General features: G+C 36.7%; 1 long non-coding RNA gene across 1 annotated transcript in view; it reads right to left on the bottom strand.

The window, feature by feature from the left end:
* Positions 1–924: 924 nt before the first annotated feature.
* LOC110349002 (uncharacterized) overlaps positions 925–13,893 on the bottom strand; it is a 33,105-nt gene continuing 20,136 nt past the window's right edge. The window contains exons 6-8 of the long non-coding RNA XR_015445850.1: positions 11,590–11,706; positions 3,180–3,303; positions 925–2,484 (exon numbers count right to left, since the gene is read on the bottom strand). This is a non-coding gene — a long non-coding RNA (uncharacterized LOC110349002). The remainder of the gene's footprint in view (positions 2,485–3,179; positions 3,304–11,589; positions 11,707–13,893) is intronic.

Genomic DNA, 13,893 nt, shown 5'->3' with positions numbered 1-13,893 from the left:
AAATGGACATTTGGCTGAATTGTTTGGTTCATTAGCATAACAAGATGGTAGAAATGTATTATGCAAATCTACGCCTAGCCTATGGAGACATTCCACTCAGCTGTACTAAGTTTCACAAGAAGCTAGCTGTTGGGTTAAGAAAACATATAGCCAAACATACAGTGACATCAAACTTTTTCCCTGACGCCAGCTGCATGTTTGATGTGGTACATTCTGAGGCCATGTGATGCCAGTTTCAGTTGCATGATTCACATTGTTAATCTTTGGAAATGCTGAATATAAATGAATGATCCTAAATTCTACCCAGCTGTACAAGAAACACTCTTGGTAAAAAAAAAAAAAAATCTCCTCCCTGCCATGGTCTTCTGTCTTAAAAAAAGAAATCCTACAGTTACTCAACTATGCAGACAGTTCTATAGTTCATTAATCAGCTACTGTCACAATTTTAAATTAGTTTTAATTCAGCTCTCTATTGCTACTAATGATCCTAACTCACATTTATCCTATCATTACTCAGAAATAGATGCTTAACAGAAAGAAGTTTATCAGAAGCAATGACTTCAAGGTTTAGAGCCCTATCAAGCTCCCTTTGTGCTAGCACCTCATCACCAAGAAAGAAAAAATTCTTTGAGTCCATTATGACTTAAACATATGAATTCTTAAGATCTTTGTTCATGCAACTATGTACACGGTGTTTGAAAAATGGACTAGCACCATCTTAAACACTGTTCTTGTTCTTTCAGAATGAACTATAAGAAATCCTATAGTTCCAGTACTGATTAGAATTTCAATGATGTATGTTTAGAAAAGTCACATGTGATAATATTAATTTGCAAATCATTTTCCTGAAATATAGCTTTGATAATATCTATTTTAAATTTTAATTTCAGTACAATAGAAAAATTAATGGCTGTGCATCACGCAATAAGTAACAATATTCAATGGCCCTTTTTGACAAGGATGATGGCAGCAGTCAAAAGTTGATAGCAAGGCCTGGGATTTAGCTCAGTGGTGCTGCCCCTGCCTTGTAAGCTCAAGGTCCTGCATTTGATCCCCGGTACCAAAAAAAGTTGATAGCAATATTGTACTTCTGAGGGCTACCCATGGTTTCATTCTTTATTAACAGTTCTAAAAACAATTATGGAACAAAAAAAGAAAGCAAATAATTTGCTCAAATTAGGTCTTCATTATATTTCTCCACATACCTATCATTCTCAAAAGTTCAATCAACTTGATCCTTAATTTTTCCTACTTTGAGATGTCTATGATACACAGTCTTTATAGAAAGTATCCATTTTAAGAATTCAGTGAATTCGGGATGTCATCACAACTGGGTATCTAAATAGCCACCTGACATTGACTAAGTGTTTCCTCTTTGTCAGTCACTGTGTTTAGTGTTTTATGGATCAGACCATTTAACTTCACCCCAGCCCTATTATTTTGTACACTGCATTTTATTGTATGTCATGTTATGTTATTCTATTATTATTCTCGTTTCTTAGATGATGCAACTGGGTCACAGAGATTTAATAATCTCTCCATAATCAGACAGGAAGTAAATAACAGAGTGAGGGTTGAGATACACTTTTCAGTGGCTATGAGATGTTCAAACACTCAACTTCTACCTGTATGAACTGTCAGGAGCTATTTTATCACCTTCACATTTCTTTCAGTGCGAAGACTACAATGTTACTCTGCTAAATTTCACAGTGACTTGGTGATTGGGATGTGATAAAAAAAGAGGCTGATTGCTCATTTGACAAATTACACTTTCAAATCAGGAAAAGTTGAGTTCGTGCTGCTGCCATGGGAACCGACTAGTATTTCCTGATGGTTAAGAAACTGCTGGGGCAAGAGAGAGAGGTGGCCCCACTGGTTAACAGTCTTGCTTAAAATGGAGCAGAAATTTTTAAAGTCACAATTTTGTAGCTATTCTAATCACAGATTATTTTCAATATGTTTAATATTTTAATGTATTCTGAATTTGATTACATCCCCAGTGTAGATAAATTGTATAGTCTAAATGAAGCTAAATAATCAGTTTGACTGAAGTTTTAGCCCATTATTCTTTTTTATGTAAGAATCTAGATAGAAGAGTCTTAAGGTAAAATAACTGAGAATTAAGAAGATGCTAATGTCAGATATGTGTGGAACGATAGTTAATCTATTTGGAGGAATAAAATCCTAAGGAAAATCTTTTAGTTGAGTCTTCCAATTACAGTAACAAGTATACAACCTGAATGGGCTTTAGAGAAAAAAAAGAAACAACAAACAACAAAGCTTTATTGGCTTATTTAACTAAAAAGTCAAGGAGTAAATCTGGCTTGTCCAAATTAGGATGTTCACACATTATCCTCAGGAATCTGTTCCACTTCACTTCCCAAATCTGCTCTCCTTTCTGTTAGCTTTCTTCTCAGATTGTTTCTCTGTGGTAATCCAGATTATCTTTAGCAACTCAAGGCTTACATTCTATCAGCATTACACCTATAACAGAAAGAAAGCTCATCTTTCTTAAGAGTTTCAGCAAAAATCTCAGGACAAGTTCTCATTGGCTTACTTCAGTCATATGCTTATTCCTGACCCACAATATACCAATCACTGTGGGAAAAAATGGAGTTATCTGACTCTAGGTCTGATCAGATAGCCAAGTCCAAAGTTTTAGGGGAGCATGGAAGAAGGGTATCACTACAGGAAAATCAGGCTGCAATTATGAAAAGAAGAAAAAAACAAGGTTTTGAAGACAAACACAACAGATTCTAGTGTCAAAAGAATCATATTAAAATCCAAGTGCCTCCATGAAGAACCTTTACTAAGTATCTGGGACACTGAAATTGAGGGAAAGGAGAAGGCTAAGAAGGTCTACAAAGAAAGGTTGAAGCCTACTGAGGAGAAAATCTGCCAACCACAAGTTTACCTAGTGCCAATCCATGTAATAATCTTTGTACCTGATGCATAGTAATGGTGGAGCATATATCTATACATTTATATCTACAAGTATCTTCGATTATGCCTATAACTATTTTAGTAAAAAGTGAAACTGTATATGCTCATTTTAGGAAATTTGAAAGATACCGATAAAAGAATATAAAATTCAACTTTACCCTCCAGATCTGTAAGCTCAATCTTATCATGAGAAAAACATCAGACAAATCCCAATACTGGGGCATCTTACAACATACCTGACTAGCACTTCTCAAGGTTGGTACAGGTCAACCAAACAAGAAATATCCGAGAAACTGTCACAGTCAAGAGTAGCCTAAGGAGAGACAATGACTAAATTGAAGTGGTCTCCTGAATGGGATTCTGGAACAAAAAATTAATATTAGATAAAACAAGTATGAACTTTGATATATTAATAATGGAACATTACTTGTAACAAATACACCAAACCAATGTAAGATGGTAATAATGGTGGAAACTGAGTGTGAGATATAAGGGAACTCTCTGTACTGTCTTCTCAATTCTGTGAATTTAAATCTGTTTTTAAAAATAAAAGCTAATCAAATTTTATTTTAAAAATTCAACTGTAACCTCACTTCTCAGAGTAAGTATGTTAATATATTGATAACTATATTTCTAAATGTTTTGTCTATGCATAAATGTCCCTTTATCAAAAATAGATTTACTATTTTGGATTATTTTTTATTGCTCTTAACAATAAATTATAAACATTGTCAGAATCACGAAATTTTCTCCAGGCACATTTTAATTGCTGTCTATGCATATGCCTGAATTTATTTAACTACTGCCTCATAGTTAGATACTGCATTTAGTTTCTTCCTAACTTCTAATACTAATAATGTTATTTAAAGCTTTTTTCCCCTGTTTTTTGTTTTGTTTTACAAAATGGGATCATATCATACATGGTGTATTATATCCATTGAAGTCACTCACAATAATATAAACATCTCTCCAAGTCAAACAACATGAACTACAAAAAAAAAGTCAAAATTGAAATCCTTGCATCTAGTAGTTAGCAATACTCAAAGAAGTTCAGGTTGGGATTTTGTAAAAACTATTAAAGAACAAAGACTTATATTATGAAGTAAATACAGATAGAACTGAATAATTTATATTAAATAATGCACAACCAGTACTCTCTTTTACTACAAACTCTTAATCTTGACTAGCAATTCCTCCCTACTAAAAGGTATGGCCAACAGCAAGTTCTTTGTCTTGGCTCTGGTTCTTTGTTGATTTATTTAGGACGTAACCTAATGGTCCCTGTTAACACTCCACTTGGGGTTATAAAACACACTAAATGTCATTAGATTGTGTCAGGATTTATCTACAAATCACAGATAATCCCGAGGTCTATCTGCAATTATCAAAAAGTTCCTTTTATTTTTAAACCACACATTTTTTTCCCTTAATTCTATCTAGGTCTGTTTTTATTTGCTTCTTCTTTGGTTCTAACCATGCTATTTCCTTGGTTCTAATCACATTTGTAATATGCAACTTTAAAGATCTCTGCTATATAATGAGATAACTATGTAGCATACTGAGTGTGACACATAGTAATTACTCAATAAGTGTTATCAGGGCTGGGAATTTAGCTCAATGGTTCCACCACCTGCCTCAATAAGTGTTATTGGTTACTATGATTTATACAAATGTCACAAACATTTGTTTACATGAGTCTGCAGGATGACTGCTGTAAAATGCCATGTGGTAGAAAAATATATTTTAAAGCCTCCCCTAGCTTTTGGCAAGAAAGGATCAATTTCTAATCTGTATAGTTCCTGAAAGACCTTCAATCCCTCCATTTTATAGAGTTATTTACTCTCTCTATATATCTCTTCTTACAATATCCCTCCCTAACAGCTATAATTATAATTAGAAAGTAAACTTCTTCTCCCTTCCCACCACATCCTGTGGAATGCTAATCATAGTAATGACCTGTATATGTGCATTTGCACATCTGATCAGTAAACTAGATTTCAGGCAGACAGAAGCACAAGGGATATGTTGTACAAATCATAATCCAGTTGGGCCTTCATTACCCCATTTATAAACTGTAATAATAAAATGTTTGCAACATTTTTATTTACATAACAATTTTGGAAATATCAAAAAAATCTGGTGACTAAAAAGCCTTCAGAAAGAAGTGTTAAAATAAGTGAACCTCGCTTATTAATGTAGTGTGGTTTTGTTACTATGGTATTTAGACACCAGCTCTTATTCTTCATACAAAAAGAGCTCTGTCTGCATGGTTTGACCTATTTCTCAACTCTATGTTTCTGAAGGATTAAAAAAATTTTGTTTGTAGTTGCATTTCATATTTATTTGTGACCCACCTATCCTCAGCCTTGTCAGTTCTACACCCACTCCTAAGTGTTACACTGGAGTTACATCACCATCTTTGTGTTTTGGATCATCTCATATAGACTCTTCTCTCTCTACATTATTAGTTACTTCGATGCTTGGCCCTGTCTACTTCCCCTTCTGTTTCTAATCATGCTCAGGTCTCTGTGTGATCCGTTTCATACAAATAACCACCTAAGCTTTGCAGTCCTCCAATTTGCATCTTATTAGTCCACATGACAAAGACTATCAGACCCATCTAATCTGTTCCCTCCTTAGATGTCCACAATGGGGGAACCTACTGCCCCCTGTGACATTAAACGTTCCTAAAAATATTATCATAGAATTTTTCAAGCAAGTACTACATGGACAACCTTTTCTTCCTACCAAAAGAAGATAAAGTGGAGGCAGGTGGATATTTATGACAAAGGACTAGGAGGTTTATGTAATAAGGACCACTTTCTACCCTTTAGAAAATAAGCCATTACTTCCAATGTTTTGTAATCTGACCTAACATTTTCATGACAATCTGGTAAAAGAACAGACTCCTGACTTAACCAATCTTCTCACTAAGAATTCAATTAAGCTACTACCTCAGCTGAGTAGTCAGATTTTCCCTGCTTTACCTTACCCCATCTATGTAATGCCCCACCAAATGAATTGACTGAATATACCGGTTTATGATTACCTTTGTTTTCTGCCTACAAAGGTCATTAGAATTTCTTTTTCTTTGGAACACTCTTTGAAAACAACTTGAATCTGTCTGACCAGGACTAGGTCACTCATAATTGGCTCAAAATAAACTACCTTCTTATTTTCCTTTAAAGGAGAGTTGTTCATTGGTGTTGATCCCACACAGTCATTAGAGGAACCTAGGAGAGGCAGGCTGGCCTGCTCTAGCTCCCTTCTTTCCTACAAGGGATACCCAGAGCAAAGTGAAAGAGGAACCAAAGTCCATCCTGGGTATGCTTGGGTGCCCGTGGGCTGCTTAAACTCTCATTGGCTCCAGGTTTATTGCTCTTGTTCCATAAAATCCATCTTCCTCATATTCCAGTCCTGTAGGGCTTTCCCTGGCCTAATACATGCTAATGTATAAGTGACAAGGAATGTGTCATCCTACTCAAGTAACACAGCTAAGCTTTAACAAAAAAACCTCTGGAGACAATGTAACCCCAAGGAAAGCCCTTAAGGGAACAGTCTTCAAACACTAAGAGGACTGTTAAAGAATAAGCATTTGAGGAGCACATAGCTTTTGGTAATTCAGAAACTGTAAAATGTAAACAGTTTTTTATTCTTCTTGAACATAGGATCTGACCTCATGTTATAGTCATCCTAGTAAGACCTGTCATCAGATGCAAAGTGAGGAGAAATAAGAGCATATCAATCGTATACACATTAGGCTGAAGGGAGAGAATCAATAAGTATAGAATTTATTTTGCTGTTTCTCCTTGGAAGGGAAGAAAGGGAATTAACATTTATCAAAACTCAATTATGGGCTGGCCATGTTGTTGGGAACTTCACATTCATTATTGAATCAATCCTAAAAATAGCTACTATTTCTTAAGTTCTCTTTTTGTGCCACATCCTGGACTGAATTTTAAATATATTACTCCTTTGAATCTTCATAACAATCCTATAAATAAGTATTATTACCTCCCATTTTACTAGCTAGAAAATAAAATCAACTTGCCTAGCAACTCAATCACCTAATTAATGATAGAAATCAAACTCTCACCTACCTCCAAAAACAATGCTCTTTACAGAGTTTTGCAAAATAGTTATTGTCATCCCATTCTTCAGAAGAAGAAACTAATACTCAGAGAAGTTAAGTAATTTTTTCTATGTGACAGAGTCAATCAAAAAGTCACCTGTTTCTTCTAACTCGGGACTACCTGAGTATAAATCCCATATGTTCCCTGCCTGCTGACCCTTGGCAGACAATGAAGCAATGTTATCTTCCCAAAAACATTTATTTAAGTATATAGATCATTCCAAAATTAAATAATGTGGGTCAATATAAAAAATATGTGCATAGCCGGGGATTTAGCTCAGTGGTTCCACCGCCTGCCTCACAAGCACAAGGTCCCGAGTTTGATCTCTGGTACCAAAAAAAAAAGAATCAATAAAAATATGTGCAGAAAGGATAAGAACCAGTCCTCAAAATAAAACTCTAGAGCCTAATCTCTGTGAATAATACTACACTGAAAATGTCTTTTTCTAAATTTCAACATCACTGCACTTCAACATATGATGAGAAAGGACTCGGTTTTTGAGGAAAGGCTCCAATCATGGCAATGGCTTATGTTTCTTATTCTGATGAAGTAAAGAATGGTAGGACCATGGAGGACAGAAATTCAGGTAGAGTCAGTGTGGAAATGAAATGCAAAACAATGTCTAGAGGTTTAATACACAATTATTCTGGAGAAAGAGATAGGGATGGGAGGGATATGGAAAATTGTAGAAAGAATGACATTTGAGAGGAAGTTGAGGGAAGACAGAGAGAAACAGATAAGCGAAGTAAACAAACTTCAAAGCAGTCTATAGCAGGCAAAAGGAAGCAAGAGCTTCACCTCCTTCTCTGGAACAGTGCCTGGGCACCTGCCAGCTCCTGGACTCTCCCTGAAAGTTCCCTGGTGACCTTGCCCTGTATTTCTCTGAGCTCCTGACCTCACTTCAGTGACCCCACACTATTACCATGGATGGGACCACGCTAGACCTGCATGATCCTCCTTGAATTCACTACAGACGTTCACATGGACGACTGCAAGGGTGAGGGTAGTAGCTAGGGGAGAGAACTGATTTGTGAGCCAGTAGATTGGCTTCAAATCTTAGCTGTCTCTTAGAGTTTTTAAACTCCTCAGGGCCTCAGTTTCTCTAAGTTTGGAGGAACAAATGCATGAATGTACGTGAATCCATTTAGCATAGTGCTTGGTACATGATACACCATGTGCTTCTACCTCATATAGGTTCTTTTAATGTAAGAAGATATAAATACTACCCACTTTTGTCTGAAATGATGATGAACTGTTTCACTTTCTCCATAGGTTTTAGCTGAAAACAGTAGTCCTCTTCAGAATCCATATCAAATTATCTTTAATATTTTCATGATACCAAACTCATTAATTTTTAATCACAGGCTTAATTTTGAGATATACTCCCAAATCACTCAACACCAAATATGCCAAAAAAACCTGATAATACATACGTCTTTACTTTAGAAATAGGGATAGGAAAAAGAGGGAAGGGAAAGACAGAAACTGACTCAAACTGGTAAAATGTTAGTCCAAAAGGAATTTCTAAAAAGCTTCATCAGTGGCAACAACTTGGAATAAAAATCTACTTTAAAGGGAACAATAAGCCAATGTTCATTTGCAGATAAATCTTCCTCTGTACTTGACTTTAATAAAGTAGACAAGCAGTTATACCCTGAAAGCCTCTAGGAAAGAGAGGGGGAATCAGGTGGTATAAAATCTCCCATTCTCCCTATCAGAGATGTTGTAGTGTTATGGAGTCACCTGGTGAGATCCTCCTTGCTGTCTTTCCATATTTCTCTAAGGGAAAATAAACTGTAATGTATTTACCCCTGTTGTTTTCTCTGGGTTGTCAAGCCAACTTGACACAAATACCCCAATTTGAAAAACTGATGTTAAAAGCAGAGGATCCTAATGTGACAGTGGGTGTTACTTATCCTCTCTGAACCACAATTTCTTTACAGGTTCACCTGTAAAATGGTAGGATTTGCATTAGGTCTATTTTTAGTAACATATCCAGTAGTTCCTGCTGCTTCCATTTCCACCAAGTGAAGAACATAAATCCCGTCTTCTACAGATCCACAGGTAGATTTCCTTGAAAGTCATAAAGACTCAGTCCACTCACCTCTACAGGACCTTCCTGTACCCTGGGAGGAGAGGACAAGCTCATCTAGCTGGCTCCAGATTTACTGTTGTCATTCCTTAAAATCTATTCTCCCCATAGTTCAGTACTGTAGGGTCATATATTTTGTAAAATTTCTCAAAGAAGATACATTTACATATTTTTTTTTCTTGTAGAGGGCTCCCCATGTTGTTTAAGGTACTAACTTTACAAACCCTGGATCTGGATATATGACACATGTCTTGCCAAACCCACCAGTAAAACTTAGAGTGCATAGAAAGTGGGCCAAATCATCAAAGGATCAAATCAGCAAAGTCCTGAAGCCAGATTAAAAAGCAACTGCTTTCCAGTTCCTCCTCTTCTTTTATCTCCCATTTTGCTTGTTCTTGTCCTTTTTAGAGCAAAAAGTTGAGCTCTTGAACAGCAAAATGGCTGACCCAAATTCTCAATTTGCAAGGAAGTCAAAAACTCCATTGCTGATAATAGAGTACTGCTGATCTCCACCCTATGACCAGGGGCACCAAAAACCTTAAACCACGTGGTGATTAACTTCACCAGGAAGTCACAAACTGGGTGGCACAACCAGTGAAACTGGAGACAGACAGCCAGTTGCTGTTCCTAGAAGGCAGACTTTCACATTCATCTCATATTTTTCTACATCATTTAAAATAGAATAACTGGTGGCTGTTTTTCAGGCACAACGGAGATTATTTTTACTCTCAATTACAGTAACGAAAATAGCAAGAACTGCTGTGGGAGTAGAGAATGGACTGGTATTTACTTAATTGTGTTTTAAGTCAGAATCATACTTCATGGAAATTAGCTCTGTGTGGGTGGGTGTGTGTTTCCACCCAGTTGCCTTATGCTCTGTGTATCTTGCCCTTCTAAAAAATATCTTCTCACCCTTGCTTCTGGCTTGCCTTTGGGGTTCAACCAGTTATTGATGTTCTACTGGAGCCTCAAAGGCCACCCTAGACTCCCAGAATTCACACTGAAGTGACCACAGTCTATTAGGATGTATCCTAGTTCCTCTTCTTCTGGGGGAGCATTAGCCATGGAGCAATCCATCCCAGAGGAAGAACATCTTCCATTGCCACACGATTACTAAATACCAATTCTGATTCCAGCTGTGAGGAAGCCAGGAGAAGCATCCTTAGGGGGTAAACTACACACAAACATATTTATTCAACTTGTTGGGAATGTGAGCTGTGATGTGATATTTCACAAACCACTTATGCAATGGCCAGTCTGCTTCCCGAAACTGATACTGCTGGTGGTACAGGCAGAGAAATATATGAAGGGAATATTTCTAAGACAACAATAAATATGCAAGTATTAAACTTTATATTCCTTTGCCCTGGCAAATTATTTCTTTCTCCTGTCTTGTCCCCTGTCTGCGTCTGGTCCCTTGCTCTTCCTCTACTCATTGTCTCCTCTAGAGACAATTATAGTTGTCAAACTCATTTAGCATTCATTCAAAAATATGTATCAAATGCCTATTTTATCCAAACACTATCTTGCTCCTAAGAGTACAGTCTAGTGGGAATGGTGTGGAAGTAAGACCAAGAACATGATGCATTGTGGCAAGTGTTGAAATAGATAGCAAGGCTGGTTGGTGGGACTCTTGCACTTGAATCTATACAGGTGCTTTCTATGGGATGCCTGGGAGAGACATCCAGTGGAATCACTCTCTCCCCTCAGATTGGGCCAAAGGAGCTCTATAGGTATCCAAATATTTAATTTGCAAAAAAAAAAGTTCTAATGTTGTCAGTATCAATAATTAGTATCTGATGTTTTGGTTTTCTATTGCTGTCATAATAAATTACCAAAACCCTACCACCTTGAAAGAGTATTCATTTATTATTTCACAGTTCTATAGGTCAGATGACCAATGGGCTTGGTGTGTACTCTGCTGAGAATCTCCCAGGGCCAAAATCAGGGTTGGCTGGCCTATTCTCCTATTTGAAGCTCTAGGGGAGAAGAAACTTCATTAATTCCTGGTGTTGGCCTAATTTATTTCTTTCTCATGGCTACTGCATGGTCCCTCCCATCTTCAATCCAGTAAATGTTGAGTGAATCCTTTTCATACTTGAAATCTTTTTGACTTCTGTTTTCCTCTTATAGTATCAAAGGCTTAAATGAGTATATATGGTCTACCTGGGTATTTCAGAATTATTTCCCTTCTTTAGGGCCAACTGATTAGCAACCTTAATTACATTTGCAAAGTATCTTTGTTACACATATCCATTACAACTGTACCTACACCAGGAGCAGAGATCATGGGAAACCAACATTCTGCCTACCTCAGTCTACCCTGTGGCCCCCATGATTCATCCAACCCACATACAAAATACACTCAGCCCACCCCAAGATTTCCAAAAGTTTTATTCCATTACAGCTTCAAAAACCCACCTAAATCTAATCTGTCCAGAAGTCCAAACTTCTCATTGGCATCTAAGTCAGCCACAGTTGAGGCTCTGTTGTACTCCACTAAGCACAACTCCTGGGCACAGTTCTCTTCATCTGGAACTAAGAAGACCAAAGAAACAAGTTACCTGCTTCCAACATACAAAGAGAGGACAAGCATCTAACAATAGTCACACAGGTACTCATTTTTAAGAAGGAAAAAGTAAAAGTAGAAAGCAATCCCAAGTCCAAAGCAGTACCAAAATCCAACCAGGCAGACTCTGTTAGGTCTCAATGCCTGGAAATAATTCTCCATGGCTCTCCATTCTGCCCTTTGAGTCATCAGTTACATTGAACCAGTGTTCTGTTTCAGTGTGCCAAGGCTTGACACACACTGACTCATTCAGTCCTCCCCACTACCCCGTGAAGTACAGTCATCTCTTGGTATCCAGCAGGAATTAGTTCCATAATCCTACATAAAATGCCATAGTATATTTGTGTAAACCTATACGCATTTTCTCAAATATTTTAAATCATCTCCAGATTACTTTTTAATACCTAATTCAATGTAAATACTATGTAAACATTTGTTACAGTGTATTGTTTAGGAAACAATGACCAGAAAAAAATGTACATTTTAAGTATAATTTTTTTCTGAATATATTTGATCTGTGGTTGGTTGAATCTACAGAGGCAAAACCCACCAATACAGAGGACCAACTGATCATGGCTATTATTTATCCCCATTTTACACATGAGAACACTGAGGCATATATAGGTTATATGTTTTTCCCAAGGTAATACAGCCAAGCAGTAGAAGATCTGGATTCAAACCCAGGCAGACTGGCTTCAGAACCATTGTACTGCACTCCACTGTCCTGCAAAATCAATAATAATGATAAACCACTGAGTTCTGCTCAAGAAAGTAGGTGTTTGGAAACTATTCCAGGCCTCCCTGGAAAATATCTTGTTATTTCCTCTGAGGTATGTGGGTGTGCTGGTATATCAATATGCAGTGTCCACATGTTGTACGGGTAGTTGAAAGAACATCTGACGTCTCTGTAGCGGGACTAGAGGGGAAAATAATAGGAAATCCCAAATCTTAAACTATCTGAATGCAAAACACTTCTCCAGAAACAATTTAGAAGAGGCTTTGTGTACAAATATTTTTCCCACCTCAAAATAATTTGTGTCTTCTAAGAAAAGAAAATGCTAACTCTTCATCTACATAAAAACAATTAGTTTTTTCAGTTAGCCTTCAGTTTTTGCTTGTAATGGAGGAACACACTTCTTCAATAGCTCCTCATACAGTAAGATCACACTGTAGTTAGGAGAGATGGCTCAGGGGTTAGACTCTCTGGATTGAAATACTGGTCCCATCTCTTCACAGCTAATTAATCCTGGATTACTTTCTTAACATCTCTGAGACACTTCTGTAAAATAGGGAACATAGTCATACCTATTTCATAGAGATTGTTTGATAATTAAATGTATATAAGCTCTATATGCCTGGCATTCAATAGGCCCTCAATAAGCCTTAATTAATACTATTCTTTGTTTAAAATCGTCTGACTTGATTTTATTTTGTAGCTTTTATAATTCCTTTCAAGCTAAATTACATATAATATAGATACAATTCTATGAATCAAGAAGTATCATTTTATTTTATTGCTTGAAATAGGAATGTGTTAGAAATTTCCATTCTGAAAATGTATTTAAATTTTATCATCCATTCTAATAGTGATCTGAACTAGAACAGAAGGAATTCTTGAATTTTATATTATATATTCATTTTCAAACAAACCCAGTTTCATTTTGGGTTTTCAGGAATAATTTATGGACACACAGTGTCTTGTAAACCTCTTCCTTTTGTTTAGGTATCATGTTAAGTTTTCCCAATATTTTGTCTACAGATTTTTTTTTCGGTACTAGGAATTGAACTCAGGACCTTGCGCTTGCCAAGCAAGCACAGTGCCACTGAGCTAAATCCCGACCCCTAACAGAATTTTTGTTCCAACCCAAAATAATTAACCCTAACACAATGAATAACCAAAATTCTGTTGAAGTTCGATCATGAGAAAGAAGTCTGTGATGGAGACTGAAAAGTTTTCACTGCACAGCTCACACCCATGAGGACAGCCACTGTTCCAATTAAATAACAAGCACTGGCCAGGGAAGTGCTGTAGAATTGCATCTAGAACTGTGATATGATCCAACAATTCCAATTCTGGGTATAAATATCCAAAAGAATAGAAAGCAGCAACTCTTAGGGATATTTGCACACCCATGTGCACACTAGCATTATTCATA

This window comes from Heterocephalus glaber, unplaced genomic scaffold (assembly GCF_053883595.1).
Source record: "Heterocephalus glaber isolate CG9 unplaced genomic scaffold, H.glaber_assembly_v1.0 deba00001666, whole genome shotgun sequence".
Classification (NCBI taxonomy): Eukaryota; Metazoa; Chordata; class Mammalia; order Rodentia; family Bathyergidae; genus Heterocephalus; species Heterocephalus glaber.
Note: the sequence above shows the minus strand (reverse complement) of the source record. Positions and strands in the feature narration are given on the sequence as shown.